Genomic DNA, 6,056 nt, shown 5'->3' with positions numbered 1-6,056 from the left:
TTAGTGGCTTCCCCTAGATATTTTTTCCCATAAAAACAGAAAGTTTTAAGTTAGTAGAATAATTATGAGCAATAAAATGGAGATTATTATTATTATAAACACCAATGTTTGCTGTTAAATTGCTCACAAGGTATTATGTGAAGTATCCAAGAAATGTTTCTGTTCTTCTCATTTGGGCTCTGGTGTTGACCCCCAGGCATAACTCAAACTATTTCATGCCCATTGTCCCCACTCCAGGGACATGGGGTCTGCATGGATGTTTTACATGCAGTTACTAGGTCTGGTAATGAACCTGCCTGCCAAAGCAGGAGATGTGGGTTTGATCCCTGGGTCACGGAGATCTCAAAGCTTCTCAGGTAGCACTAGTAGTAAAGAACACACCTCCCAGTGTGGGAGACCTAAGAGATGTTGGTTCAGTCCCTGGGTCTGATCCTCTGGAGGAGGGCATGGGAAGATTCCCTGGAGGAGGCCATGGCAACCCACTCCAGTATTCTTGTCTGGAGAATTCCATGGACAGAGGAGCCTGGTGGACTGCAATCAATAGGGCCGCCAAGAGTTGGACACAACTGCAACGACTTAGCACACACATGCGCACGCACGCGTGCGCACACACACACACACATCATATGGAGGCTCCAGATAGAGGGGTTGTCCATCTTGACTGCCAGTGGTTCACCAGAGAGTGGCTCATGCTTTATCACTGCACAGATCTAGTTATTTGCATTACATTCAATGCATCTATATAGATTTGGGGGGATCAAACAAGAAATTGTTTCATCTCCTCTAAAGCCTCTTCTCTAAAACCACAGACAAGATTTTATTCATGTTTCCCCACAAACCTTCTCCAGATTCCTTTCTCACTTACCTCTTGTTTAAAAATTTTAGAGACTTTCCTGGCAGTCCATTGTTTAAGACTCTGCACTCCCACTTCAGGGGGAATGGGTTCAATCTGCGATCAGGGAATGAAGGTCCCATATGCTGCACTGCACAGCCAAAAATAAACAAGTACTAACATGAAGCCTTTATATGTTGACATACTAGCTATGGGCCTCCCAGGTGGCGCCAGTGGTAAAGAATCACCTGCCAGTGCAGGAGACACAAGAGAGGCAGGTTGGATCCCTGGGTTGGGAAGACTGGCTGAAGCGGGGCAGGACAACCCACTCCAGCATTCTTGCCTGGAGAATCCCACAGAAAGAGGAGCCTGGTGAGCTATAGTTTACAGGGTTGCAAAGAGCTAGACACAACTGAAGTGACTGAGTTCAGCACACACATACTAGCTATATTGATAAAATTTTGGTTTTGCATTGTTTTGATGGCTGTTTGGAGCTGGCTGGGAAAGAGGTAACGCTATCCTAAGTCAACAATATAATATTATCAGCAGAATTTTGCTCATATGTTTATTTGTTGTTATTAGTTATGGCCTGCCCTGTGTATGTTTAGCAATATGTGCCAATATTCCTAATGAGAATGAAGGAATAGGAGCTATATGAATGGAGAACAGGCGTCAAAGCAGAGTTGTGCTCTAGCTGTTGTTTTGTTTTTACAATATTTGATGTTAAGATTGCAGGAATTTATTAAGTATTCAAAATGTATTAGAACATAAAAAAGAACTCTAGGTGCATCAGGAATATTCAAATGGAAACCAGAAGAAGAGAGGAGATAGAGTGGAGCCGAGACGATTGTGTGGATGATGGCTGTCATTCAACCACCGGTCGGGTAACAGGACACCACTGACTAGGTGCCTGGTGAACATGCATTTTTCACAGTTCTGGATGCTGCAGGTCTGAGATGAGGGTGCCAGTGTGACTGGGTGCTTGGTGAGGGCTTACTTCCTGGCTCACAGGTGGTTGCCTCCTTGTCTTTACTTGGCTGAGAGCTCTTGTCTTTTTTTCCTTTCTCTACAAGTCACCAGGGCTTCACAGGTGAAGCACTTCACAGGCACTAGTGGTAAAGAACCCACCTGCCAATGCAGGAGATGTAAGAGATACAAGAGATGCAGTTTCAATCCCTGGATCGGGAAGATCCCCTAGCAGAGGAAATGGCTTACCCACTGCAGTGTTCTTGCCTGGAGACTCCCATGGACAGAGGAGCCTAGAGGGCTACAGTCCATAGGGCTGCAAAGAGTCAGACACAGCTGAAGCAACTTAGCATGCATAGGCGTTACAGAGTCCAAGCTCTCTCTGCTCACCTCACGATAAGCTAATAAATCCAAGACGAGGTGTTAAGTCAAAGAAGGGACTTTATTCGAGAGCTGGCTGACCAAGAAGATGGCAGGCTAGCACCTCAAAATAGCCATCTTGTCCAAGCCTAGATGCCAGGTTCTTTTATGGATCAGAGATGGGGAGGTGGGAGGCAACAGAGTAACATGTCACCTTGCAGATGTGCCCGAGAAGGGCAAGCCTCAGGCAGGGGATGCGCTGTCGTTTTCTTACAGTGGTGTCCTGGGTGGTGTGAAATGGACTATCTCCCGTCATATCAACAAACAGAGATGCCACATCTATCTGCAAAACCCGCCTCCCCAAATGTGAATTTCTGGGCCACGCCAGTAAGTAGCCAGTGAGGCGGGGGGGCCCCACCATATGCCACACAAAGAATTTAAGAATGTCACAGTCTTTCACAGGTGAGCAGAGTCAGGTTATCTCCCTGAGGCTGACCACTATGTATGCCTATAATAACAAAACTGGCAAGATAAGGGTTAAAGTCACAGAGCAGATCCATTGTGGATTAAAAATTAACCCTTCCCAGTTACATAAGAACACTGATCACATCCTTGACTCACCCTCATGACCAATTCTAATCCCAATTATCCCGCAAAGGCCCAGCCTACAGACTACATTACATCAGGGATTAGGGTTTCAACGTCTGTGTTTGAATGAGGATAACAAATATTCAGGCCTTAGTGGTGGCTGAGAGTTTCCCAGAACTAAACCAAGACATAGGCTTCCAAACGGAAAACATCTCCTGATGAATAAGCCAAACTTTGGAAACTATTTTAAAGGACTCCTAATACAATGAAATATCAAGAACAGCATCAAAAATAAAAATAAAATTATTAAATTTTAATAATTTAAACTACAAGAAGCAAAACTACAGAGACATCACTTTGCCCACACAAGTCCCTACAGTCAAAGTTAGGGTTTTTCCAGTAGTCAGGTACGGATGTGAGAGCTGGACCATAAAGAAGGCTGAGCACTGAAGAATTGATGCTTTTGAATTGTGCTGGAGAAGACTCTTGAGAGTCCCTTGCACAACAAGGAGATCAAACCAGTCAATCCTAAGGGAAATCAACCCTGAATATTCATTGGAAGGACTGATGCTAAAGCTGAAGCTCCAATACTTTGGCCACATGATGGAAAAGCCAACTCATTAGAAAAGTCTCTGATGCTGGGAAAGAATGAAGGCATGAGGAGAAGGGGAAGACAGAGGATGAGATGGTTGGATGGCATCACTGACTCAATGGACTTGCATTTGAGCAAACTCAGGGAGATAGTGAAGGACAGGGAAGCCTGGCATGCTGCAGTCCATGGGGTCACAAAGAGTTGGACACAACTTAGCAACCAAATAACAACAAAGTGTGAAGAACACTTTGAACCTAAAATTCTACGCTCATGCTCTAATTCAGTAATGATGGTCATATATATCTTAAGACTCACAACCCCACAATGATTCAGAAAGTTACTATTTATCACCTTGCTGAATGAATTGGTAAAATACATTTTTTTAGTGAATCTAAAAGTAAGTAGGAGAAAGCAAGGAAGAACCTCTAATTTTTAAGAATGTCTGATTTAGAGGAAATAAATCACAATTCAAGCCTTAAAGAATTAGCTGAATAATTTTGGGGGACTCTATGTTTGACCAGCTGACAATGAGACAGTTTTATTGCTGACTAAGAAAATAATTATACTCACTAGTATTTATTAAGTAATGTGTGTGCTAAGCATTCATTTAACTTCTTGTTAGGCATGAATTCATTCTACCATCAGAACAACCTTATGAGAAAAGCACTGTTTTCTCTAGTTCACTGCCGGGAGCCAGCGTGAGGAGCTCCACCCATGGCAAAGGTCATAAGGAAGGAGGCTCGGCATATGCAAAGGCGGGATCGAGCCTCAGGAGTCCCCCTGGAAATTCTCGAGCATCTACCCCCAAAACCAGAGTCTGCCTACTTTCTGCTTTGTGCTCTCACCTACACCTCTGACTTTACGGGGGGCTGTCCCCCACTACCTCTCTCTGAAAAAGAGTTAACTTATCGCTCCAGTTAATAAAGTTCCTGGGTGTGACAAGAGTGTTTCAACTTACAAACTCCTTTGGAAGTCCTCTAGCCTGCCTGAACAGGATCTTCCGGCCACATGTGATTGTTCACAGCCTCCCAACCGTGAGAGGCATGAGATGTTCTAAACTGTCTAAATACAGATTCCTTTGAGCAGTTAAAAGATTGATTAGAAATTGTATTGGTGAAGGGTTTTTCACTTGTTGGGCCAATGTTTGCTGCTAAGTTTCCATATCCCTTACCTACTGTGTCCCTGGGAGTATATTGATTAATATAATTGGTGTATAGGAATGTAAGTAGTAGCTTTAATGTTTGTAACCTTGGGCCCTTGAGTTAATTCTTTTCTTGTTATAACCCACCACACCTTTGCCCTATAGGAATGCAACTTTATCTAATGCTTTCGGAAGGTGGCACCTGACTTTAGAATAATCACCTTTAGAGAAAAATAAGTTTTCTAAAGAAAGGATCATAAAGTGTTAACAGGCCTCCTGGCCAGAAGATGATGTAAATCACCTAAACTTTTGTATATGATAAGTTTGAAAGCCTGGCTTCGATAGGAATCAAGGACTGCTGTCCTTGCATGACTCTACCCCTTCCCCCATTATCCTCTATGCACAACTTAAGGTATAAAAACTACTTTGGAAAATAAAGTGCGGGCCTTTTTCACCGAAACTTGGTCTCCTCAGGTTGTTTTCTCTCACCTTCTGGCTGAATTCCCATCTGGAGTGTGGAGGCTCGTCAAGCCTACTAATTTTGCCTGGGCTTCTAAGATCTGACTGGGGAGGCCTTAGTGTCTCCTCTCCTTCAGGAGAACGGGAGGACACCTGTGGCCTATGTAGGTGATGCAAATTCCTTGTTTTGGAATTTTATTAGCTTTCCACGTAAACCAAGTTATTCAGCCTCTTTTCTCCACTGAATTTTCTCACTGAGCTATCCTTATTTAACCACTCTTTATATCTTTAATTCTATAGTATCCTGATCGCCAAAGCCGTCTCCCCTTTGAACTCCCTGGATCCACTGGGGCTGGGCCCCGGCAGTTTACACTGAAAGAAAACTGAAGCAGGAAGAAGCATCATTCCCAGCTTGTGGTTAGCAGACTCATAAGTGTTCGAACTGGGATTTAGGTGCAGTTAAGACAAGGTCATAAGGCTGCCTCTTTAGCCATGATGCTTCAGTGGGTCACCCATCCCTGGATTTCATCATAAAGAGGGCAGTGCCTGGAATGCATTTTCAGGACCAGCCACACATCTGTAGCCAGGTCAAACTCCCTAAACCTCAGATCTTCCTTATTTCTCAGGGCTTAAATTATGTTTTTATGTGCTGCTGATCCACTCAGAAGTATTCAGTGCTATTTGAAGCAAACACACTTAAAAGAAGTCAGCTTATGTTTTCCTTCCACCCTTGTGCCAAGCTCTTCTCTACCCCTCTGAACTCTCTCTCTCTCAATGCACTCAGCGAGTTGACCTTGATGCTATGTCTGCACCACTAGACTCAGTGTTTATTCCTGATGTCCTGATTTGAACACAGGGGTCCCCAGAGGACTCTGACCCAAACTATCCTTTTGAATTGCTATACTTTTTGCTGCTGTGAGAAAGCAGTTCTAATCAATTTTTCACACAACTCCATTCCACCCCCAACACTGGGGCCCCTTGCAAAGCAGTTGTTTATTCCCTTGGCTCTCTTATTCTGTTTACTTGGTTCTCACAAATGAGCCGTGATGCCTGATTTCTGAGAAACAAGATAACCAGATCTTATAATCTAAAGACCTAATATAATGTGAACAAACAAA

This window comes from Bos javanicus, chromosome 24, assembly GCF_032452875.1.
Source record: "Bos javanicus breed banteng chromosome 24, ARS-OSU_banteng_1.0, whole genome shotgun sequence".
Taxonomy (NCBI): Eukaryota; Metazoa; Chordata; class Mammalia; order Artiodactyla; family Bovidae; genus Bos; species Bos javanicus.
The sequence above is the reverse complement of the archived record's forward strand: the minus strand, read 5'-3'. Positions refer to the sequence as shown.